General features: G+C 42.1%; 1 pseudogene; it reads right to left on the bottom strand.

Annotated features, from left to right (window-relative positions):
* Positions 1 to 3,204: 3,204 nt before the first annotated feature.
* Positions 3,205 to 27,090, bottom strand: LOC109552463 (glyceraldehyde-3-phosphate dehydrogenase pseudogene; annotated as a pseudogene).
* Between the last annotated feature and the right edge of the window lie 154 nt (positions 27,091 to 27,244).

The following is a 27,244-nucleotide window of genomic DNA, read 5'->3' on the forward strand; positions in this document are numbered from 1 at the left end:
AGTTAATCGCTGAACTTCAGTTTTCTCAACAGAGGAACAATATCCTCCTCAACTGAGGATAATAATAGTTTCTACCTCCTAGGGTTATTGGGAGGGTGAAATGTGATCATCTGTGTAAGGCACTTAGCATAGGGCTGACGTAGTAAGTAAGCATTCAATCAATCAATTCATTACTTAGTGAATTGTTTAGTATATACAGCTAGCTGGTGGCAAAGCCCGACATGGAATCCAGAGCTAACTTTAAGTGTCAAATTCTTTGCACAAGACAAGGTAGAAATGAGTGTGAGATAAAGTGGCCTGAACTCTAGAGATCTGGCCAGCAAATGGAGTACAGAATCTCCTGAATGCCCTTTGTGCTTCTTACACAAGGGATCTTCTGAAATGGATGTTCAAGACCATTTGCACCTTACAGAAATATTATCTCAGGCTTGAAGGAGATCCTTTTGTGACTCAGTCATTCCAACCATGGAAGCTAGACCCTCTTACAGTTCCCAACCTCCCTGAGAATGGAGGCAACTATATAGATTGATAGATAGTTTGTAAATACATATACACATACGTACCCACACACCCACACACATACATTTTTTTTTGCGGTACGCGGGCCTCTCACTGTTGTGGCCTCTCCCGTTGCGGAGCACAGGCTCCGGACGCGCAGGCTCAGCGGCCATGGCTCACGGGCCCAGCCGCTCCGCGGCATGTGGGATCTTCCCGGACCGGGGCACGAACCCGTGTCCCCTGCATCGGCAGGCGGACTCCCAACCACTGCGCCACCAGGGAAGCCCCACATACATATTTTTAAGTAGCTGAGATAAAAACCAAGTAGACCGAGTAGCCACTGATTGTAGGATGAAATCTGAGGCGGCATCTCCTTGCATTCCAACTTAAAATCCCATGGAACGGAGTTAAACAGAGGCCCATGTTGGCCTGTTTCCTGATTTCAGAAACATAAATCCAATCAACTGAAATGCCTCCTGTTTATACTGGCTACACAAGGCCCCTGAAGACTTTACACAGGAAGTCATTAAAATTCCTTATATTCTCCCCAGTTAAAGGCGTACCCAGTCAAGCGTCTTCCCTCTTCCTTCTATCCAGAGGAGATCTAGGAATCTAGCAGCCTTCAATACAGGGAAATACCTTCTCTCTGTTTCGAGACTTGCAGATTGTCCCATTTGGGAATCTTGAGTGGCAATTTCAGTGAGCTACCCAAGGATTCTTGGCAGACCCAGGAATGGCCACTTATCTCTGCCTTCATACCTGAGAAAGCCCATATTCTCCCCTCACAGGGCCTAATCAACCTGAGTTCTCTCTTTTTTTTTTTTTCCTGTCCTATAGTCACACCTGAAAAAACAGGGCCCTTACTCAGGCTGAGAAATACAGCCCCAGAGAGCCACAAACCTTTCAGTCTTCAGTGTTCAGAAGACCAAAGGACCAGATCTCCACTTCTATTTGGCCCTTCGAAACCCAAAGCCTGAAACATCCTGTTCTTTCGCCACATCTGTTTCTTTACCATACAGCTGGAGCTGCTCCAGTGGGGCAGAAGGATGAGTTCAAAAATACCCATCTTAAACTTTATATGTGGCTTGTCGTCAACCTACAAGGAGAGTTTAAGCTAAAGCGTGGCATTCTTCTCATTCCTTCTTTTCTAATTAACAACATATGATCTCCACTCCTTTCTCCCGCTCCCCTGCCAGGAGCTCCCCCCTTTCACAGTGCTAAAAGCCCAAAGATACTTGCAGTTCAGGCCAGCAGGAGCCCATAGCTTACCCAGGTCTTTTCTTCTTCTGTAAGAGGAGTCCCAAATTACTTCTTTCTACGCACCAAGCTGTTTCCCGCTCAACAAATTTTCAACTTCATCCTGAAGAGACAAATATAAGGGCATTTGTGGTTCTATGCCTCCTTGGGTTTGATAGATGCTCCCTGTCCTAAGCCCTCACACTGAGTACAGAGAGCAAGCAAACAAGCTCTGAGCCAGCCCTTCCCAGAGTTGGTAGTTTTGACCTCATCAGCCCAAACTTACATTTTCTGGCTCTCTCCCAAGCTTCCAGCACTCCCACTTACTCCCTTCTTGTTCTAGCTATATATTTTTAAAAGAGCATTTCCCCCAACACGAGAGAAAGAGAGAGAGACAGAGACAGACAGAGACGGAGACAGAGACACAGAGAGACAGGCACATGCTTAACCGCCCAAAATAGAGCCTGGTGACATAATTCAACGGGGAGTTATTCGAGGACTTAAGGATCTTCTTCATGACCCACAGAGCTCATAGCCTGGGTGACTAACTCCAAAACCTCTAATATGAGACCCACATTTCTTTGGGCTCCCATTTTATACTCGCAAGATCTCCTAAACTCCAACTTGGCAAAGAGATTTTGTGCTTGGCTATAGACCTCCCGCAGAGCCGATGCCTGGTGAGGGGCTGAGGAACAGCTATTCTTAGGTCATACTCAGATCTCTTCTTAATGGACGCACAAATAAAACCACGGACAGAAATATGACCTGAGGGTTCCCAGACCTCAAGACCACCCTTGGAACCCACAGGAAGTCCCCTGCCTCTCTATACACACACATGCAAAAAGCCTCCCTATAGCATAGAGAGTCCACATGGGAAACATCCTCCCTCCACCTCAAGGGGCCAATTGCCTCTGTTAAGTGTGTTAGAGTAACTAGGTTTTGCACGTTGTGACATATATCATGGTCTCCTCGGTTAAAAGGTGACACTCACGATGTCACAGCTGCAGGGTGCTAGTGGCAAAAGAGACACGTACAGCCAGCTTTAACCCCTATGAATAGGTCAGTAGAGGAAAAAAATATGGCATAGAATGACGTAAAGAAGGAAAGAGGACGGTATCTCAATATATTCCACAGGATCTGAACAGCCATGCCTAGGGGCCGTGAGTTAAGGCCCACTTCTACTCCATGTCCAAATGGTGTCTGCACTAAAGCTGTTATCTGCAATGCCTCATACTTTTTGACTGACAGTTGGCTTCAAAGTTTTACTCATAGCAAACCATCCTATACTTTCCTTTGCCAGGTATAGGGTATTATATTGACGGTATTCTCCTTCTAATGAACATGGGATTGGAATCATGTTGAGGATGAAGATTCTCAGCGTACTGAGGGGTAGATTTGAGACAGGACTCCCAAGAACTAAGGCCTCTCTCTTCCTCTTGTGCTATTGTTGGGAGTACCGGTTCAGGGCTCTTACTCCGTAGAGCCCACGTGAAACGTGAAGTCCACAATGTGGCTCTTATGGCAAAATTTATTGTCATACCAGTAAGTGAGCTTGACAACATGGTCACTGAGGGCCATGCTGGCCCAAGCAACAAAGATAGAGGAGTAGGTATCACTGTTAAACTCACAGGAAACAGCCTGATCCTCTGTGTAGGCCAGGATGTCCTTCAAGGGGCTGTCCGGTGCTGATGTCATCATATTTGTCTATGTCTATGAGAGACATGTTAGGGGTGGAGACACAGAGGCCAATGAGATTCCCATTTAGCTGAGGAATGACCTTGCCTACAACCTTGGTGGTATCAACGCTTGTAGGGATGATGATTGGAGCAGCACCATGATCAACAGGCTGTGGTTTTCCAGAAGGGCCATCCACAGTTTTCAGTGTAGAATTAATGGTGTGATCATGAGTCTCTCCACGATCCATACATTATCAGGGGTAACTACCCTTGACCAGGGTACCTAGAAGTTCGTGGTACAGGAGGCAATGCTGGTAATATTTAGTCAGTGATCATACTTCTCATGGTTCCCTTCCCTTACAAACATGAGGACAGCTGCAGAAGGGAAAGAAATTATAAACCTCCAACCCTCAAGTGAGCTCCAGCCTTCTCCAAGAGCAGGAAGAGGCTAGTGGACTCCACAGCAAACACCAACCTGTTGGAGAAATGTGGTTATGGATATTTTGACTAACTAAAATGTTCAAATTAACTTTCAAGGCTAAATGTTGATTAATTCATATATAGCTAATATGTTACCAAGTTCTGATGAAACAGAAGCAAACAGAAAGTGTTCAGCACGCCATGCATTTAGTAAGTTGTAAAAGAGCATGACTAGGTCAATGGAATCATTTCTCTGATACTGAGAAAATGGCCTGGCTGCTATAACATGGTGGTATTTTTAAGGTCACCATGAACAAGCTACTGATAAATCACACCTGACAACCCCACAACAAATCAATGGGAACTAAACAAGCTTAACTTTCAAACCAATAAACAGAAGGATGGAAGAGGTGTCATTAAATGCAGCCTTCTTGGAGACCAACATTGGAGGTGATGGTAGTAACTTGAGAAGAGATGCATGCTCTGCTGGCCCTTTAGCGTTAGGGTTGACAACTGATGGCAGTGCTTAAGGTAAAGGAAGACGTCAGCGTTCTCCCAGGCCCCATATTAGAAGCATATCACTTAACATATGCCTTATCCACATAGCCTATCAATTACCTAATCTGTTCTTTCAAAACGTCTCCTGCCACTGTCCATCAACCTCTATACCCTCTTCCATCAGCCTAAGTGAAAGTTTTTCTCCATTCATGATTAATAATAGCTCTATATGAAATGCCCAAGTCATGCTAGACACTGATCCAAAGAGTTAGGAATACACTGAATCCTGTGTTAGAGATGGGATATTGGAGTGATTATTCCATTTCCCAGACGAGTGCCTCTGCATTTCCCAGAAGGAGAGAAAGTCAAACGTTTCTGCAGTGACCTGTGTATGTAAGAGATGACTTGGTTTCCTGGGCAGATAGATTGCCATACAGTGACTCAGTGTCTGACCAATAAGCTACCCTTTTTGATGGGGTCAGTCATTCCCTTTATCCCTAGGACTTGAGTTGTCAGAGAGTATATCACTGAACTTACCAACAAAGAACTTGGAAAGAGTTTCTATAATACTATGACTTCTGTCCAAGCTTACCTCAATTAGTCCTTACATTTAGTTGATCAAAAAACAAGTATTTATAAAGTACCTGAGGGCAAAGCATTCTGTTAGGTACAGTAGAGTGGCACGAAGTGTAAGATGTAGCCCCTACCTTGGGATAGTCTATTGAGGAGGAAAACCTTATATGAGGCTGGTTGAGCAGCCTTCATGGAGTTATGAGGATTTGGCATGGAAAAGAATTGGAGAGACGGAGGGGAAGGAAGGCATTTAGGTCCGTCCAGAATTTTACTGTTTTTGGTCTGAAGCCTTCATAAGACTCACAGTATAAAGTACATATAATGTGCTCTTAAAAATAAACTATCAAGATCAAAACAGAAGTTAGAAGGCTTTTTTGAGTTTCAGTTTAAGAAACATTTTCCAGTTGTTTTCATAAAAGGGATTGTCAGTCTAATAATACAGTTGGATTAATAGTAGTGTCTAAAATAGTTTTAGTTCTGATTATTAAATGATTGGCAGAAATAAAGAATCCAGTGGTTATGAAACTGCCTGGGTCAAAACTAAGCCACTTACATCTTCTAGCATTACTCTAAAGTTGACATTAGTTAAAATGATCACCCAACTCTCACCAAAATTTCCAGTGTGTTCGCTGGTAACAAGAATCCATCAGCTCAAAGGAGTGATGGAACATTTTTTTTTTTTTTAGCACAGAAGCAGGTGCACTGGATTAGTGGAGCAGATGGAATCAGCCATCTCGAATGGCAACAGGTATAGTTTGGGAGCAGGATATTACAAAGGCTTACTGATGCCCACACAAGGCAAGAGTGACCAGGGAAACAAGTCTATACTTTCCCCCCAGGTATCCACCTGACCTCTTCCTCTATAATAGTGTCTATGTAATAATGTCTCTTTTAGACACTATTAATAATAGCCTGTATTATTAATAGTATCTACAATAGTTTTCGTGCTGATTTTTTAATGATGTCACCTCCTCAGAGGGATCTTCCCTGGCTCTCCCTATATAAAGTCAGACCCTCTGTCACTGTCTATCTTCTCATCCTGTTTCATAATTATTTGAATATACGCTTATTGTCTCTTTCCCCATTAGAATGGACTCTTCAGGAAAGCAGGGACTTTCTTGCCTTGTTTACTGGTATATGTTCAGCTCCCAGAACAATGGGGCCAATAAATATTTGTTGAATGGATGTCATAACATTTGAAAAAAGCTATATATCAATAAATCCCAAATAGGTGATTGGACATTATATTTTAAACCAATGATCTCATATAGATTACTACTTGCTTTAGAAATGGTTTATGATGTGGGAAGGGATAAAGGCACAACTTCCTATACAGTCTCACTCCACCTTTTCCATGAAGTCTTCTCAGGTAACTCCATTTCTTTTTCTGACCTCTGAATGCACGTTGCTTAATGTGTAACTGTCCTTTGTGTATAGAATTTATCTGTAAGTTCTTTAAGAATGAGGATGATATCCTATCTTTTTTACCCTATATTTTCTATCATGCCCAGCACAGCACGGGGAACATAGTAGGCACTCAAAACATTACATGACTTGTTGATTGATTCCAGATGGGGAAATTGGCAAGCATAAGCTGTTACAAACGAGCTTTTTTTTCTGTTTTTCTAAGACAACCCAATAATCAACTGGTGTTAAAGACATTACTCATAAATCCTAACAAATCATTTTGACTATAAAGGTAAATTTGATCCATCTGCTTCTGCCCTGGGCTATGTGGATTACAGTGGGCTGGGCAGCCTGCAAAGATTGCTTCATGCCTTGCCCTTCCCAGATTTCTCCTTCTAATCAGCGAATGTTGCATTCTTTCTGGAATATGAAGACATTAGAATTCAAGCTGATTTCTGGAGGCAGTATATTCTCCAGCCCTGGCCTTCGGTCAAGAACATACTGGTGTGCGCTGGGGTTTTTTTTTCACCAATTTCAGTGACTTTTGGGAGTCCCCAAACCCAGCAAGAGACTGCTTCATTCTAATTCATCCTAGAGTATTCTAACACAAACTGGGAAGTGAGGTGTTTCTTAAATTCTTCTGATGACTGTCGGCTCCCATGGTACCTTGTGCCAAGCCTACATATTCCTACTCAGAAGGTATACTTATACATCTTGGGATGTAGAGAGTCTCCTTCTCAGGGATGGTAGCCTGCTAGTAGCACTGGCCAGTTATGTGGATTTTCAGTGCTGTAACTGACCTAAAGTAGAATCCAGGCTCATTGTCATACTGTTTAAGATGTTCTCTGCTTGCTCATTTCATTTCAAAATGCACCTGAATCTATTATCCTCTGCAATATTCTCTGCTGAACTGAGCTGAGATATGGATTTCCCTTAGGTCAGCCTGCTTTTTATTGCAACGTTTCTTACAGCTGATGATAGGGACCAGAATCAGCATTCCTACCAGGGTGCCCTCTGTCTTCAAGGCCAGTAACTCCTAACATTTTTGGAGCAGCGACAGTCTATTTGATTTTGCTTTTTAAAAATTAAAAAAAATTTTTCTTTAAAATTATTTAAAAAATTTTTGTCGGTTAAAACTAACATACAATATTATATTAGTTTTAGGTGCACAACATAGTGATTCAATATATTTTTTTAACATCTTTATTGGGGTATAATTGCTTTACAATGGTGTGTTAGCTTCCGCCTTATAACAAAGTGAATCAGCTGTACATATACCTATGTTCCCACATCTCTTCCCTCTTGCGTCTCCCTCCCTCCCACCCTCCCTATCCCACCCCTCCAGGCGGTCACAAAGCACCGAGCTGATCTCCCTGTGCTATGCGGCTGCTTCCCACTAGCTATCTACCTTACGTTTAGTAGTGTATATATGTCCATGATCACAACAATAAGTCTAGTTACCATCCATCACCATACAAAGTTGTTGCAATATTATTGACCATATTCCCTGTGCTGTAACTTACATCCTCATGGCTTATTAATTGTATGAATGGAAGTTTTTACCTTTTAATCCCCTTCACCTACTTCATCTGCCCCTCTACCCCACTCCCCGCTGGCAACCACTGGTTCGTTCTCTGTATCTATGAGTCTGTTTCTGTTTGGTTTGGTTTGTAGATTTCACATATAAGTGAAATCATATGGTATTTGTTTTTCTCTGTCTGACTTATTTTACTAGCACAGTACACTCCAGGTCCATGCTACAAAGGGCAAAATTTCATTCATTTTTACGGCCAAGTAATATTCCACTGTGTGTGTGTGTGTGGGTGTGGGTGTGTGTGCGCGCGCGCACGCAGGTGCGCACATCACAATTTCTCTATCCATTCATCTATTGATGAACGCTGATTTTGCAACACTTCTGCTTCGTTTGTCTTCTCTTGGGAAGAGTCAACTTTTGGCGGACAACATTAATGACAGTGGAAGAAGTAGTGGAAAAGAAGAGGAATACTAGTTGAGGAGTCAGTGGGCTCGGGGTCTAATTCTGCGGCTTAACAATGGTTCTTCAACTGAGTTGTGACCTGAGAAAATCACTTGCCTCATTTGGGCCTCAGCTTCATTTGTGAAATGAGGGGGTTGGACTAACTAGATTAACGTTTCCTAAATCTTGCTGCCTCTTAGACTCACTGGGCAGAAGCACCAGTGGGAATCAAAAATACTAATTCTAGGGCTGTATCCACCCCTGACCTACTGAATTAGAGTATATCATGGTGAGTATCTGTAGTTTTTTAAAACATCACCAGTAAATCAGATATATGTATACATGGTTAAGACTAAATCAGGGTTTCTCAAACTTTAATATACATACAAAATCACTTGGAGAAATTATTAAAATACCTGCCCTTTATGATTCAGTACATCTGGGTTGAGGCCTGAGATTCTGCTTTTCTGACAAGTTCCAAAGTGATGCCCATGCTGAACTTTGAGTAGCAAGAGGCTAGAACTTTGATGGTTCTCATCTGGGGACTTTGCCCCCCTCACCAAGTAGTGTTGCCAGGTAAAGTACATTTTCTAAATCTGGCAATCCTATCCCTAGGGGACACGTGGCAATGTCCGAAGACATTTTTGGTTGTCACAACTGGGGATGGGGGTGGCTACTGGGATCTAATGGGCAGAGGCCAAGGATGTTGCTCAGTATCCTACAATGCACAGGACAGCCTCACCCTCCAAGCAAAGAATATCGGCCTAAAACACCAATAGTGTCAAGGTTGAGAACCCTGGTCTAGATGATCTAATTTAAAGTTTCTTCAAATGTTTACATACTGCATATGATTCTGGTATATAATTATAATAACGGCATATATTTTGATCAGTGATCAATGGTTGCTATATCAGAATTTTCTTCCCTAGCCATGTAGCTTATCACAACAGGAAATTTTCTAATAAACTTTTCTGGAACTTTCCAACAAAGCTTTTATGTTTTTATTTCTCCAGGAATAACAACTGAGCGTTGAGAATAGGAGAAATGTTGAGTGTCAGAACCTGAAAGGCCTTTAGTAATCAGTTCACTCAAACCCTCTTAACCCACAGATGGAGAAATAAAGGCCCACAGAAGGGAAGTGTCCGGCCCAAGCTGTGTTGTTTTAAGGAAATTCTCCACATATCTGAGGCTGTTAGGGTAATTAATTGTTTATAAAATGTCAGTAGTACTACCTGCTTTTAATTGGCACACATTCTCAAAATAAACTGGATAAGGAGATACATTTTCCTCTCATTTGAAGACCACCACCTCCCCACCCCACCTCTGGCTTCTATTTCTATCCACACATTGAGACTGATTTTTCTAGATAGCTAAAGTTACCTCATTCACTGAATACACTCATTCTGATATGGCAGGCTTTGGAAGAATTTGCTTTGGCTTGTAGTGGTAATGATAATAGATATTTATGGGGGATTTACAATTGTTGGGTGTTGTTATAAGGGCTTTACCTGGGCTAACTAATCTCACCGACCCTTACTTCAGAGATGAGGAAACTGAGGAACAGAAAAGTTAAGTCACCTGCCCAAGGCTACACAAATAGTAAGTGGTAGAGTCAGGACTTAAGCCTGACAGTTGGATTCTAGGGTCCAGGCTATTGGCCATCAAACCAGACTGCCTCTCAGAGCTTGCAGTTTTACTAAGAGCTAGGAGTTCCTTGAAGGAAGGGAGCATGCCTTTTGTCTTCATATCCCCTGAAATTAACACAATAATTGGCACATATTAGGAGCTCATTATTTGTAGGTTGCATGAGTGAATGCCAAGATTTGGTGCTCTCAGCAAAGAAACCCACAGGCAGGTGAAATGATTTTTTGCTTATTTCCCTTTCCACAGGTGTGAGCAAGAGTTTGCACAAGACTTAACTGCCCACTCTGTTGCCTGAATAATTAGAATTTTTTTCTGAGGCAAATGGTCTTTATGTCAGGGAGGTACAGTGAAGACAGTCAGATCTGCAAGGAGCTATTCATCTGTCCTAGGTAAAATGTTAGCAGGTGGGAACGCTCCAAAGCAAGGCCAAGGGGTTCAGCCTGGGTTCTCCACCTGGAGGGCTGATGCCTCCATCTCCCGCTGCCTTTGATGCCGTTTCTAGGCTGGCAGCTGCCAAACCCAGACTTGAGCAAATGAGCCTATAAACACAGCGAGGAAGATCTCTTTCTTCAAGAAGCGCTGTGACAAGAGTTTGGTTAGGACTCAGCTCAGATGTTCCTCCCTCCCTTTATGGAGGCAGATCTTATGGAAAGATCATGAACTTTGAAATCCAAAGGACCTGGAGTCTCACTCTGTTTCTGCTACTTTCTACCTGAGTAACTTGACCTCTATTAGCCTCAGTTTTCTTGTAGTGCATGGACTTTTGGGGAAGATTCCAAGTTAACTTCCCTGTCACGTGGGAGGCTTTCAACAAACATTAGCTCTCTCTCCTCCAGCAGATCCAGGACTCTCCCTTGTTCTGAGTCTTGTGGAAAGAGTATGATTCTCCAGGCTGCAGGCAATCTGTAGCTTGTCCGCACATAGTTGTTCATTGCTCTTTATTCCCTTTCCTCCTTCCTTACAGCAGTAGAATTGCAAACTGATATCTGCAAGTTGACCCTGTGATGTTGAAACCCAGAAAAATCCTCAAGTCAAAGAATCCCAAGGATAACAATGGTCAGCTAACTGCTGAAACGTGGCATCATGGTGAGTTGGTAGAAAAAGTAATTGTATAAGTCAAAATGGTTGGAGTGACCTTAAATGTGTCCTTGGAGGAACTTTCTGCAGACATGTTGGTTTTCTGTACAAAAGGATTTGCTGCCTCAAGGTAGTCACTGGGACTACCTTGGCAACTGGGAAATGGAAGAGCAAAGAGGAAGGCCTCAGTAATAGAATTCTACATCCAGAGGTAAATTATATCTCAAGTACTCAGTCATTTTGAACCAATATTGTTTTTTCAGACAGAAAAAGTACCACCAGGAGGTAGAAGCTTTTTCTTATATGAATACAGAAAAGCCACCCCACCCATGCTTTCCCCCTACACATGGATAGAATTTCACCTTGTTCACAGATGCTCCTGTGTCAAGCATTTGCTATCAATAATTTTTTAAAGCCAAGATTTCTGGTCTGCATGTGAGTTCAATTTGTATATACTTCTGTGATCTGGAGAAAGAACTATAGACTTTGGGCTATAATAGGAAAGCTAGGAGCAATAACCAGAAGATCAGGGTCTTCCCAACTTGATAAGAATATACTCCATCTTTACAGGGACAGTTACAGGAGGAAACCCTTAAGAAACATTTGACTTGTGGCTTATAAGAACACACTTGTCCCGAGCTTTTGGCTCAGATCTGCCACTAACTAGCTTGGAGACTTTGGGAAATTCACTTTTCTGGGCCTCAGTTTCCAAAGTTCTTACAGGAGGGGACTACAGTAGACAATATTCTTCTAGCACTCATACTTGAGGATTCTGTGGGAGTGCCAGAGATAGAATTGGATGTTGACCTTACAGTATCAATAGCTAACTTTCTGTTCTTCCGGTCCTATCAATATGTCACTGACCAAGTTTAAGGGAAGGAGTATGGGGGAGGGAGAGGCAGAGAGCAAGGCCTGTGTGCTGAGACTACACCATGTGTTTTGTATTTGCCTAGATTTACACGTGGCCTAAAGCCTGTTTGTTCTGTGCCTGTATTGTTTCAACTTCCCTCCGTTTCACTGGTTCTATAAATTGGCTTTAACCCAATTCTCTCTGTTTTGGTCATTAAATTTCAAATTGGTTCCTGGCTTTGTGTACAATCCCCTTCTTCCTTTAATAATAGAATCGATCTCACTCCCCAGAATGATGGTTGGAAACTTGAAAGCAGGCTAGTTACTGTTCCTTCGTTGTATTCAGTTTCCTACCATTTACCTTCCTTTGGATTTTCTCTTTACAGCAGTGTCCAGCATCTTGGGCCTCAAATTCCTCTCTGATGGGCTGAGACCTCTTATGTTTGAGGAGGCTGGGTAATCCAGTGCCCCTTGGGAATATGTTGTTAGGACAGCCACAGCAAACAAACCTAAAATGAGAAATTGAACCAAAGCAGTCTAGTCCTAGCCCAGTGAAGCTCTTCAGTTGGTAAAAGGCTCTTGACACTTGCCAAGAGCTGAAAGGGTCCCACCTTACCTGAGCACAGAAGGGAGCTGTATCTGATGCAATGACAGTTAGTCCTGCCCAGAGATGTGCTGGTAAATGCTTAACAACTGGCTCTGTGGCGGGGGGGGGGGGGGAACCCCGATTTGTAGTGTTTGCCAATTTCCATGGTGAAAATACTCCCACCATGACTGATTGTAAGCTAACAGCATGACGTCACTAAATGTGGAATTGGAAAGCAATGAACACAAATGGCCCTTGAGGGTGGTGCAAGTACACTCCAGCATACCACCCACCACCCAACTGCATCTACGATAGGCCCACACAGCCCAAAGCTGCCAGACCTGGGTTCTCTGGCAAGGATTGGGGAGGAAAGAGAGAGTGGTCCTTATACACTGTCCTGTCTCTCCAACCTGCTCCTTGGGAAATAAGCATTAGAACTGAGTGTAAAACATCATATACTTTAAAATCTCCAGGAGGAAAACTCAGTCACATCATGTCCTTCCCAACATGTTTTTTTTTTTTTCCTACAATTTAGCTCAGGGTAAGTTTCATTCCTGGGTCCCCAAAAACCTTTTAAAGAAGACTCCCTTCCTGTTTAAGTCTCTAGAAAGGAACCTGCGACATATCCAGATAATGGAGACTCCTTTCTTGGTGACTAAAGAGCTCAGAAACATGTGGTTCGGCAGAATGCCTGAACTCTGATTGTATCAAGAGACCGATCATCAAATTGATTGTCTCACAGTTAATCTGATCCACTTTGGTTACCCCAAACCTGGGTTGATCATTCGATGGATATTATCAGATTTATTTATGTGTGACTATCCAACCACTTGCTTAGGAAAGGACCCCAAATGGTTTCTCAAACCTATCTTATATATAACAGCTAACATTTATTGAGTGCTTGCTATGTGTCAAGCTTTGCTCTACGGGTTTCGTATGTAACATATAATCCTCCCAACAACTTCTGAAGGAGGTGCTACTATTATCACATTTTATAGATGAAGAAACTGAGACACAGACAGGTGAAGGATCTTGCCCAAGGTCACACAGCCGATAAGTGGTAGAGCTAGGATTCAAACCTTGGCAAGCTCAAGAGTCCTTTTATTGAGCCACTATACTAATGTAATCTTACCATAGGCACAGAGTTTAATTAAAACATTAAAACTCTCCTAAGCTTGAAGTCAGGAAAGATGAGTTCTGACTCTGGCTCTGGCACTGGCTTGTGAGACCTAGGGAAATTTCCTCTATTTCTGCATGCCTATGCTATACGAATGTCGAGAGAATTCGATAGAAAATTCTGGAGCCATGAGCAAGCTTTTCAAAAGGAAGTTGTAGGGATCTAAGTTGTTACTGTTTCTCAGTGTCTTTCAAGGATCTCATGAAAAAGATTTGCTTTTGCTGGCTATATGTTTTGCAGTTTGACCCCCATTGTTCTCCTTTCAGTCTCTTCAGGAGAAAAGTCCTTAGAAGTTAGACTTGAAAAAAGTCCAGGAGAGCAGTCAACTCCTTGCTTGTTCAGGCAGGATTGCTCTCCGTTGACACATCCCGTGTGTTTTGGTTTAGCGGTTCCAATCTTCTTCCCCTGAATACTTTGCTAGGAATTTTCTCCAAATCTTTTCTTTCCTCTGAAGAGTCTATATGTTATATAGGCTTATCATCTTCCAATTTCAGGCCAGACAGAACTGTGAAGCACTGAGGAACTATTTTTTCAAAGCTGAAAATAGATAGTGCCCATTCCTTAGCACTATCACCACAGTTTCAGGGTGCTAAAATTTATATGTACCATGAAGAAAGAAAAGGCTCTAGTTCTCAGGAAACACTATAATTTGGGCTGTGCTGGCGGAGAAGGAAGCCCCTAGTAACTGGGGCTGTATGTGGTTATTATTGCACAAAGTAGGGAGTGGTGACAGGAAATCCACACTGTGGCACAAATACCAATGCTAGTAGGAGGCTCAAGGAGAAAGTCAATAGTCTACAGCACTTCCTATTCTCCTCCCCTGCTAGAAAGATTCATGGCTCCATGAATGATCTGAAGTAGGGTCCCTACATAAGTTATCAGCCAAATGGAGACATTCTTTAGAGTGCTCTTTGCTGAATCAAGTCCATAGGAGTAAACTGGACTGTCTTGGGCAAACTAGAAAAACTAGTTTCCCTATCCTGGAGATAAAGCTCTCTAAAACTTGATGGTGTGGATTCACAGTTGAGGACCCTACTCTAGGCCCATGTTGGACATCACAGAGTGCCCACAGTTGCCCAGGACAGCACAAGGAGATGAGACAGCTCCCTGGGCCATGCATCCAACCAGGGCATCAGCTGGGGGTTTTGTGTTCGTGTTTTGCAGTGTCTTCTCAGATGAAATTGCCATGCTGATTGCAAAAAGGAAGAACAATTAGCACATTCATTAATTAGAATCTTGTTTTTAATTCTACTGTGAAGAGTAATCTTTTGTTAACTTGAATGAGATCCTAAGCTTACCCTAAGCTTTAATTATAGTGTTATTATTTTAAAATATTGGCTGGCCCTGGACCAAGATGCTAGAGTGTTTAAATTTAAGTACTCCAGAGGTAATTTAAACACGTGATAATTTACTGACGGGTACTAATGACCCAAAGGAATTCCACATTGTTTAGTTCAAACAAATGATTATGATGATAACAGACCCTGAAGTATGCTAATCACATTCTTTGCCAGGGAGCGTGAGTACCTGTAAATGGATGTGTGTCTGTTTGTGGTTGCCTCTGAGCTGTCAGGAGAGGCTGCAGCATAAGGGTGTTGGAGACTTGCAGCCTTTCAGGTAGCATGACCTTGTTTGAGTTCCTGCTCTACTATAAGCCACACTAACTGCCTGACTCTTGGCAAGTTACAATCTCCTCAAAGTTTTAGTTCCTCAATTGTAAAATGAGATTAATGATACCCCTCTTGGAGGAGTGTTTGTGAGGATTAAGGAGCCAACATATATAAAGTGCCGGGGACATAGTAGACTCCTGATAAATGGTAGTAGGAGGCTTACATATCTATGTAAAATCGATTCCATTTTACATAGATATCTTATTTGCAGTTGTGTATTCTTGTGTATATCTCCATGTTTAGATTTTCCAGGTGTCCGTATCTGACTTTGTATCCATGTACTTACCTGGGTGTATAGATGTATATTTTGGTATTTGGTGAAATGTATCTCTCTCTGTATCTGTATGAGTGCAGTAGTCTTGGTATGCAGCTGTATCTATGCATATACTGAGTGAGAGTCTGTGTGTGTATGAAGGAGATATGCCATATCTGCATGAATGAATGTATATCGCTGTGCTTTCTGTAGTTCACGATCTCAGACTAGGCTGTGAAGACCACCTTAAGTATGACTCTTCCATTTCCAGCAATACCTTAAATTCTTTGGCCTTGATTTCATCCTTGTTTAGGTGGTCCAGGTAGTGGAGGTGGTTTGGTTGATTCCTTCTTTTATGGATTTGCGAGTATGTGTGCGTGTTAGAACCAATAGCTCCTTAGGCACAATTAGCTGCTTCCTTTCTCCTGCTTCCTTTTTTCTTTTCCTGCTCCTTCCTTCCCTTTCCTTCATTGTCTGCAACCTTACTGACTTTTCACCCAGTAACATCAGGGGGAGGAACACCTTAAGCAGGTGGGACGGCAGTCTTTGACTCTGAAACAAACTGTGAACTCATTCAATGGGAACTCAAATTTGGGCCCCTGTGTGTTGGAGACGCAGATTCGCATATAAAAGGAAGAATGTAAAGGTTGGAGAATCACCAGAGACAAACTGAGAGGCAGGTGCTTACCTTTGTGGTTTGATCTTAGAATAACCATGAAGTCCTCTCCACCTAGAAATTGTTCTCACACTGGCCTGTCATAGAACCTGAAAGTCCACCATTAGGTCCTGTGTCTGGCCGGGCTTTTCCCTGTGCTGCAGACACAGCTCTGCAGCCAGCTTTGTGGCACCCCTGTAATATTAAAGTGTGCCAAGGCTCCGTCCCACCTGCTGAACCTATATTCTCAAGTTCCAAAGAGTCTTGGGAACCTCCAGGACTATTCTGCTGGAACTTAAATTGTCACTGATGGGAGGGAGGCATTAAGGACAAACAATTGTTGCCTTCCTCCTTCTGCCTTTCCCTACTTTCAAGTCAACAGCCCATTATCAAGCATTGACCACATGAAGTCCTTAGGTTGGATGTGGGGACCAGATACAAAAAGATCATCTCTTTCCTCTCTCTCCTCTCCATCTTGCAGTTTTTACGCTAAGCCCTCCTCATTGCTGCTAGGAGCAAAGCAGATCAGATAAACCAATGACAAACTGTGTTGGTTATCCTTTCCCACGAGTTTTGGCATTTTAAAAGAGGGCCTGGGGACAGATTCATGAATTCCTCCCCACACTTAAGCAGTGCCCCTACATTCTGAAATTAATCTTCTCTCTGACAATGGCTGGAGCCAATCGCCCATTTTGTCCACGGTGGAGACCATCTATGTGGTAGTGAGGAAGCATTCTGATTAAATTAACTTGACTTAAGATGTGAATGATATCTGGCTTAATGTGTTTATTTCCCAAAATAAATATACATTTCGAAGGGGAACTTGTTAAAAATAAGTAACTCTCAAATGGTAGGCATTAAACAGCAATATGGGACCCTTCAGGCTTTCTGGGCCTCTCAAGATATAGCATATAAGCAATTAATGTTTTCTTCCCAATTCTCATAATATGCTGATATTCACCCAGTTCTTCTGGCGCTCACTTTTGTTTTCAACAAGTCTCACAACCATGCTGTGATGATGCAAGATGCCATAGGCATTCCCTTGACATAAGGGCTGCTAGGCTCCATGGAAGGGCACGAATCACCCTGGAGGTGTGGTGGAGTAGGGGTCGCAAGAAATCACCGCTACCTCTCCTCCCTGTCTTCTTCTCCTCTAACTTCTACTTTCTCAGAAAGCAGTTTAACGACCTAATTTTACTTAGTGGTCTACAGAATAGACTTCTCATTGAACTACTTTGCTACTCTCTATTTAATGTATATGACAGAGAAAAACACCAATGATCAATATGTGAGCCCTAGCTTCACCTATATTGTTAGATGTAATATATTATTAATTTTTACTGTGTTTTTCTACCTTCATCAAGATCATTAGTAAATATTACTGCATTCTAATTTACATATATGCATTTACATTTTGCATTTGTATTTCACAACAGGGACCTAGCCTCTGTCAACACTTTTATACCCTAGTATCTGTAACCAAAACCGAGGATTTTACTTAAGCTACTAAATTAATGCATTGTACAATAACATTATGGGTAGAATTCTGAGTTTCAGATTTATGAGCTATTCGTTTGTACAGCAGACATTACTCTCTGTTCAATCTTTGGCCAGAACAAATCCTACCAATGTAAAGAAAAGGTAAATGTACTTTAGTATAGGTGAGGCAATGAGGGCTAAGTACATGATCAGGGAAGGGAAAATAGTTGTGTGTATTTCATGTCCAGGCTGAACCAAAAAACCTGTCCGTTGGCCAATCTATCTTAGAAGACTGGAGGATTGATGGGATTTCAGAAGCTGTTTAAATGATGGGAAAGACCATTTGACTGCCTGAAGGAAAAGTATTCCAGGGAGAATATATTGCTTTGGAAAAAGTTCAGAGGTGGGAGTGAGATGTGCCTGCAGGGAACCTGAAACAGGTGTGCCTTCACAATGAGGTGTAACCATAAAGTGATGAATGTGACTTCTTTTGATACAAACATACCAGTACTTTACATCCCCACAGTGTTGTCCTCTTCAAAGCAGACATCTTGAGAGTCTAGATTCTTAATGAAGCCCAACATACCTTTGAATATTCTCTTCTGGTCTAGCCTTCAGAGCCAAACGTGCAGACTGCACCCATTCCTTTAAGAGAGAAAGTGGAAATAACTAGCTGCAATGTAAAAGGGATCTGAAGACTGGAATATGACTCATGGCTTCCTAGCCACCACCTTTAATGATCACTTGGTAAGCTGGAGAGGTGACCACCGACACCAATATAGTAAATGGAGCCATCTTAATTAAAGGTGGAGAGATCCATATGGCCTCTGGGATCTTCTCCCAGGTATAACACCCTCTTTTCATTTTGATGTTTATCTTGAGTTGATGGTATATCATCCTGCCAGAGTTTGCTTGCTTGCAAATGGAGTTAGATGAAACTCTTCTACACTTTCTACCCTTTGTGAAATAGACTCCATGTGACCAAATGAATTCCATCTAGGTCTTAAGGGATAAAGACAAAAGCAAGAGAGCTGTATGATACAAAATTGAATAGATAGAGATCATTGGGTAGTCCAAGATGTCTGATGACTGTTATCCTGGAAGCCCATTCAAAGAGCTTGATAGGCAGGGGGGAAAGTGAGGGGGGGGATAAATTGGGAGACTGGGATTGAGAAATCCACATTACTATATATAAAATAGATAACTAATAAGGACCTACTGTATAGCACAGGGAACTCTTCTCAGTACTCTGTAATGACCTATATGGGAAAAGAATCTAAAAAAATTGGCTATATGTACATGTATAACGGATACACTTTGCTGTATAGCAGAAACTAACACAACATTATAAATCAACTATACACTAATAAAAATTTTAAAAAAAACAAACAAAGAGCTTGGGAGGGTATATGAGGTTTGTTCTATCAGAGGCTTCAGAGAGATTGACAAGCATGAAAACAAACTGTCATTTAGATTTAACAATGAAAAAAATTACACATCGTTTGGGATGGAGCTTAGGGTTGGGATCAGGGGTCTCAAATGACAGTGGACAGGGTCCAGATAAATGTTGGGGCTTGTGAATTTCACAACGTGAGTATAAACAGTGCTGCTACAAGAAGTTGATGTTAAAAGGGGGAAAAGAGATGTGGTTAAGTGTGTCAAATGTTAGATTCTGTTACTGAAAAAGTAAGGATGAAGGATGACCCATAATGCGTATTAAGCATCTATTTTGTTCCAGGTTCTTTAAATATATTGCTTCAGAACAAGCCTGTGAACTAGAGATTATGATACCCATTTTAGTGATGAGGAAACTGAGGCTCAGAGAGGTAAAGTAACTTGCCCAAAGATACATAGCTAGTTGTTGGCAGAGCTAGGATTGAACACAGATTTCACTGACTCCAGTGAAAGTTCATGCTCTTCATTAGTGTATTAAGTTACTCTTTAAGGATGGATACAGCTGAGTGTGCACACAGAGAAGAAAGAGCTAGAAGAAAAGTGTTTTTTAATAAAAGGCTAACAGTCTGAAGGACAAAGACTTAAGAATGTGGGCAGCAATGGGATCCTAGCTTGGTGCTGCCAATGACAGGGAATGTAGGAGAAAGAATTAAGTAGTGTTTTGAGCAGAGATTGTAAACTGGTGGCCCATGGGCTAGATCCAGCCAGCACACATGTTTTGTTTGACCTGCACAGTGTTTTCTAAAATATCAAATTTATTGCCAGTATTTAAAAAGAAATTTTTCACATAAAATTTCCACTTTCCAGCTTCTTTTAAAAAAAATATCTGGCAACATGGGAACTTCAATCCTGCATGGCAAAGTCAGCTGGGGCCAGGTTACACATTATACTGGTACTTGCTTTCCAGTTTCCCAAAGCTTTCAGCACATCCTACACTTGGGTGGCTTTACTCATCAGATTACCTGCTGAGCCCCTGTAAACCTTTTCATTTAACACTGGTAGTTTAGATGGTCACCGTGGATGGTTCCCTGTTTTCTTTTCTTTTCTTTTCTTTCTTTTTTTTTTTTTTTTTTGCGGTACGCGGGCCTCTCACTGTTGTGGCCTCTCCCGTTGCGGAGCACAGGCTCCGGACGCGCAGGCTCAGCGGCCATGGCTCACGGGGCCAGCCGCTCCGCGGCATGTGGGATCTTCCCGGACTGGGGCACGAACCCGTGTCCCCTGCCTCGGCAGGCGGACTCCCAACCACTGCGCCACCAGGGAAGCCCTGTCTGTTTTCTTTGAAGAAGATACCATCTTGTGGAAGAGATATCAATGAAAGTAGGGCAAGATATTTTCATGAGGTGATTCAAGGTGCTGAAATGTCTGATTTGATTAATGTCTGAGAGGAGCTAGAACCATTGTGGTGTCAGCCATCAGCTTAGCTGGAGGTTGGTATGTACTTCTTTAGTTGTTCAGTCATTTGGGTAGAGGAATGGGGGTGCTATATTTTTTTTCTTTTTGTTTGTTTACAGTTCAAGGTTGAATTGTAGACAGTTTTTAGTTGGCGAGCAGAGAGGACAGTGAAGACGTCCAGTGTCTTGGGTAAGCTTGACCTCAAGATACCAAAAGTAGGGCCTGTCATCCATTGCAAAAAATCATTGGTGGCCAGAGGTGTTAGTGTGTCCCTGAAAAGGAGGCAGCAGCTTAAAAGCAATAAATAGCAGGAGGCAGATTGTCTAACTATGTTAGGTGTTGGGAAGAAATGTGGGAAATAAAACAGTGATCCAGGAAAACCCTAGTTTATTTTTTAAGTGAATTTACTAAGGGACTTATATATATATATATATATATATATATATATATATATGAATATGATTCAGCCTTAAAAAAGAAGGAAATCCTGCCACTTGTGACAATGTGAATGAACCTGGAGGATATTAGGCTAAATGAAATAAACCAGTCATAGAAGGACAAATACTGCATGATTCCACTTATATGAGGTATATAAAAAGTCAAACTTGTAGAAGCAGCAAATACAGTAGTGGTTGCCAGGGGGTGGATGGTGGAGAAATGGGGAGTTGTTCACTGGCTATAAAGTTTCAGCTATGTGTGCTAAATGAATAAGTTCTAGACATCTGCTGTAGTAACCATATGGTATCGTGCACTACAAAATTTGTTAAGAGGGCTGATCTCATGTTAAGTGTTCTTACCACACACACACTAAAGCAAACAAACAAACAAACAAACCCAAAGGAACACAAGGAAACTCTGGGAGTTGTTGGGTATGTCTATTACCTTGATTGTGGGGATGTCATCATGGATGTTTGCTTACGTCTAAACTCATTAAACTGTACATACTAAATATGTGTTGTTCTTTGTATGTCAATTATACCTCAATAAAGCTGTTAAAAGTATTGTATGAATCCATTTATATGAAGTGTCCAGAATAGGTAATCTGAGAGAACATAGATTAGTGGTTGGTTGCCCAAAGATAGTGAGAAGGATTTGGAGGGAATGGGGAATGACTGCTAATGGATAGAAAGTTTCTTTTTGGGGTGATGAAAATATTCTAGAATTAGATAGTGTTGATGGTTGTACAACTCTGTGGATATATACTAAAAGCCACTGAACTGTATACCTTAAATGATTCACTTGCATGGTATGTAAATTATCTCGATAAAACTACTTAAAAATGAATTTATAAAACAGACGTGACTCGCTATACTGCATTGTTTCCCAAACTTGGGAAAAACTTAGTTCTTTATTGTATCCTTCATTCTTGAAAAGGCTTTTAGGCCGCTGTCCCTTAGGAATTCAGCTTAAGTTAGCAAGGAAGGCTAAAGATCATTGCTTAGCACAAAAGTTCCTTTCAATTGTGTGTCTATCTGAAAAGTCTCTCTGGCCTCAGTGTACACCCACCTCATCCTTTACACCAGGCCACTCTCCTCAGTGTATCTGGTCTCTTCCTGAGTGTTGTTAAAGACAAATATCATTGAATACAAAAACAAACAAGCTAGCTAACTAACAAAACCAAAACACTACAGAGAATTCCCAAAGTCTAGTGTTAAAAAGGACCTTGAAATGGAGTAATATAGTCTAGACAGACTCAGATGGGTAATAGATAATCCTTTGCATGAACGTATTTACATGAAAACAATTCCATAATTTCTTTTGATATGTGGTACAGCCAGTCTCCTTGCCTCATCTGGTAGTTTGCTCTATTGTGAAACCTAAATTAAGTACTGGGAATCCTCAGAGAGTATCTGAGAGAAGAACCCAGCGCCTCTAGGAAAAGGCCTGATGGATCTAAAAAAGGAAGTGGGGTGGAGAAAAGAATGGCTATTTTGGTGGAAGGGACTAGTTTATACTGAAGACCTTATAAACAGCTCTAAACAGGCAGACAGCACTTTGGCTCTAAGACCATTACCCTAGCTTTGATAAAAAGCTTTTTTTATTGATGTGGAAAAAATGACTTTAAAGTGGAAACTCCCTAGGCAATTAATTCCTAGTTTTATCCAAGACTTTTCTTTCTGAATTTGAAATTCAGTGATTTCCTTCTGTGGTTTTATCAATGGGCCACAAGTCTGATAAGATTGCTTCCTTCCTGCACTTGGAACTCTGCCATCTCACGTGGAAGAAGTGATATACTTGCCTTTCTGCCCTGGCTCAGAACTCAGTGGAACAAGCGGCACAGGAGATGTGTGGCCAAAAAGTGCAGAGGCAGGCCCATATGACTAGCCCAGGGGTAAACCAGAGTGGACTTGACTTGAATTCTCTCTCTTTATCTCTGTGAATGTTGATCAGCCTGCAAATCACCTTGCTTTGCCCAGCTAGTCTGTGGGTTGAATCAAGAGCATAGCTTGGAAATAACCATGGTTTATGCATGATTCTGGGGAGTAACCCTGGGTCCAAGATAATCTAGCTTTTCTGTGGTTGGCCTTGTCGTTAATACAGCTTTGGAAAATTTATTCAGCTGAGTAAATCCCATGGCGGGAGACAGCCATTATGTGGAACTCCTGAATGTAAGCACTCTTGAGAATTTGAGCAACAGGTCAAGAAGTAAAACTCACCTCCATTGGCTCTGCCCTCTCTTCCCTCTAACCAATATAAGAAAACTACAGGGCAATGTTTCAGTTTGGGGAAATATCCCTGGTGACCTGATAGTGCTATCCTCATGTCCAAGATCAGCCTTTCGCAGAAGAAGAATAAGGAGGTCTCCTGTCCCCAAATTTCCTTATCTACCATCATGCTTATGATTCTGCCATATGAGGGCTATTCCTTTGGTTTAACCCTTATGAAAATGCAACAATCATACAAGGGAAGAGTGACACATTAAGCCACCAACTACATTTAACACCTTCAGTGGAGTTCATTTGCTCTTTGGCAGAAGGGAAAGCAGGTCCCTGAGGAATTAGGATAAGGAATCTAGTAGAGGGACCTTGAGCCAGGAGGCCGGATAGAGGGAATCAGGGTCAAGGAGGACAATGGTGCTGAAAGGACAGGTGGAAGGATACCAAAGACAGTCAGCCCTGCTGTACTAGGAGATGAGCACAGAGGAGACTCTTAGAAAAGGAACCCTTCAGCTTTCCTGGCTCACCCAAGAGAACTGAGTGACACAATTACAGAGAGTAGCATGGCGGCAAGAGATTTGGCAGCAAAAGAGAGCTACTTGTAATGTGGCCTCTTTGTCAGCCACTAAAAGGTAGGTGACAGCTAGCTTTTAAGCAAAAAAGGATTCGACATGTCTTTCTGTTTGTAGATATGTGGGTTTGGTTACCCCCAAAAATGAGTATGGAGAGAGAGTAGGGTAGGAGGAACAAGAATAAAGGTGCAGTGAATGTGAGTGGGGAGTGGGAGTGTTGGAGGGATGGCAAGCTCCGTGACATCAAAGACCTTGTCTGGGGCCCTCTGAGAAATGTGTTGCTTATTTTTTTTTCTCCTTTGTCCTTCCCTTCTTTCCTCTCCATTATTTGTCTCCTCTCTTGCTCCCATTCCTTCCTCTCCCTGACTTCTCCCCTGACTGGGTTTCAAGGAAGCCAGTGGTCTTCTTTAGTCTTCCTTTGCCTCTGGCCCCATCCCAGTCCCAGCTGGGGTCCCTCAGAACCAAAGAGGCTGCTGGCAGACATTGTTTTCACAAATCAAGTCACATATTGTGCCCAAAGTCTACATACACGGTGTTCATTATCAGCTCATCAGTTAATGGTGAGCAGCTGTATGCTTTGTGTGTTTTTCCAGAGCTGCACAGGGAGCCCTGGTAGCTGCTCACTGGTTTGGGCTCTGGTTTCCAGTGGAGTTGGAGGGAATAATTTGTTTTGGCTGTGGGTGACCTGTTACAATAGAATTTCTCTGCTTCTCCTTGGTATCCAGACTATTCCCTATTACCCTGTCTGATAGGCTATAAGAACTTCTCCAGCACAGGGTGGAGCTTTTTTTTTTTTTTTTTTTTTTTTTTTTTGCAGTACGTGGGCCTCTCACAGTTGTGGCCCAGGGAAGACCCAGGGTGGAGCTTTGATAGCAATACAAACAAAGAAGATGACAGCACGGAAGGAATCTCACCTTACTCAGCAGCCCTTCCTCCTTTCTCAATAGTGACCTCCTTTTCCCACTCCCCATCATACTAGGCTGGTGTGGGATAGGAGTGAGGTAGTGTTTTTGTATCAGGAGTTACCTCCTTACAGATTATGGAAGTTTAGGAGAACCATGCCTTTCTTTGCACCCAAAGGGCTGCTGTGAAGGGGAGGTAGGGAACAGGACTCCCTGTCTCTAACCTTTTCTCTCCCTTCCTGGAGATTGGAGTAATAGGTAGAAAACACTTTGTCATAGATGCTTCAAAAGTCAGGTATTTCCCACAGGCTCAAAGGGACTCTGAGTCTTCTAGGCTCAGTTGGCCTCTTTCATCCAGAGTTCTGCTGCTGCTGAAATTTACCCGGCATGAATAGAAGGAAAGGGCCGGGGAGTCTGTTGGCCCCCCTGAACTAAGCAGAGTCCTAGTGGTTAAAGAAGTCAGAAAGAGGTAGTGGGGTCAGTGCATGAGGGTAAAGAGGCCATTCTGAGAGTTCCCCAGAAAGTTTAGTGGTCTCCAAATTCTACATGTACTACTTCAGCTTCCTGTGCATACGGTAGATGCTCAAGAAATGCTTACTGACTTCAAAGGGAAAGGAAGTCACATTTTTTGAAGCCATTGGCTAGCTTTCATTAAGCTCATACAGATTTCTTGGAGAGGGGCTAGAAACATAGATCTGTATTGATCTTCAGGACTTCCCAAATCATTGTATTGGACCTACAACTATGACACATGTTGGGAGAAAATACCCTTTTGGCAAAAGCCAGCACCATCTGTAACATGCATTAAATTTTTCTTTTTTCTTTTTTTTTGCGGTACACGGGCCTCTCACTGTTGTGGCCTCTCCCATTGCGGAGCACAGGCTCCGGACGCGCAGGCTCAGCGTCCATGGCTCACGGGCCCAGCTGCTCCGTGGCATGTGGAATCTTCCTGGACTGGGGCACGAACGCGTGTCCCCTGCATCGGCAGGCAGACTCTCAACCACTGCGCCACCAGGAAGCCCCATGCATTAAATTTAAATGACTGATGGAGAGTTTGAGATTCAGAGAGGTGAAGTGACTTATTGAGCTTCTATAGTAGGATGAGGAGGAAGGTAAGAACATAACTCAAATATTCTAACTCTCGTTATACTAAGAGATTAATTTTCATTCCCCTGGTTACAATAGTGAGAAAGGAAATTCCATTTGTTCAATAGTTCTGCATACTACTAATATAAAGACGGTCAATTCACCATAAGCAGGAATAGGGAAGTAGCATTATGGTGACTCATCAGATGCAAAATGCCCACCCCCCACCCCTGACTAAATGGTATTTCCAAGAACTTCATATAGAGTGTGATGCTAACTTTGCATATGTTTATGATTAAGATCCTGCAACATCTCATCTCTTGTATATTTCCATGGCACATTTCCCTTTGAATACAAGTATCTTTTTCATTTTATGAAATGCTAAGTACTACAATGTTTCCTTCTGCATATTCATTTTCTTTCTGAAAACAATTTTTGTTTCATATATGAACACTTTATTTGTGACAGAGGTTACATCTGCATTGCAAGGGAAGAATGTTCTTTGTCAATTAATGATGCTTGGTCAACTGGATATCCACATAGTGTAAAAAAAAAAAGTGAATCTTGCCTTCTATTTTGCAGATACACAAAAGTTCACCCCATGTGGGTTAATAGAAGAGTGTATTTATGATCTTGTGGGTAGGCAGTGAACATGTAGAGTACATTTACCAACAGCTGTTTTAATACCCTTGTCTACTAATTCTCTTATCTGTGCATTTTTAAGACTGTTTATATTGATTGATTTTCCTCCTCATTATGAGTTGTATTCTCCTGCTCCTTTGCATGCCTGGTACTTTCTGACTGGATGCCAGACATTGTGAATTTTACATTGTTGGGTGCTGGACTTTTTTTAATTCCTTTTTTTTGAAAGCCTTGATCTCAGACACAATTAAGATACTTGGAAACAGCTCGATCAGTTTGAGGTTTGCTTTTAAGAGTTTTTAGGTGATACCAGAAGCTACCAAAATATTTTGGTCTGGGGCTAATTTGTCCTCTCTACTGAGATAATATCCTTCTGTGTACTTTATCTGATGTCCCATTTATTAGGACATTTCTTGACTTTGGCTTTTGGGAATGTGAACTCTCAACAGCTCTGTTTGAGCTCCAAGAATTGGTCTGCCTGCTCCTTTCTGATGGTCTGAGGGTAGTTTCCTCACAATACATGATCAGAACTCACTGGAAAACTGGAAAGGGAAACTTCTGGGTGTCTCCAGAGCTCTTACTCTGTATAGACTCCTCCTCTCTATTACTCTGCCCTGCATATTCTAACACCTTGGCCTCCTCAAATCCTCCATCCTGTCTCCTCAACTTAGTGAGAATACCAGACTCTTTCCGGTTTCTCACTTCCTGCATTATGTCCTGGAAATTCTTTCCCAGAAGGAAGCTAGGGCAATTGTAGGGCTCACCTTATTTGTTTCCCTTCTCTCAGGGATCCTGTGAGGCCTTGTTGTCCAATGTTTAAAAATCACTGTTTTATTTCTCTGTTTTTTTCCAGTTTCATTTAGAA

The sequence above is a fragment of the Tursiops truncatus genome, chromosome X, assembly GCF_011762595.2.
Source record: "Tursiops truncatus isolate mTurTru1 chromosome X, mTurTru1.mat.Y, whole genome shotgun sequence".
Taxonomy (NCBI): Eukaryota; Metazoa; Chordata; class Mammalia; order Artiodactyla; family Delphinidae; genus Tursiops; species Tursiops truncatus.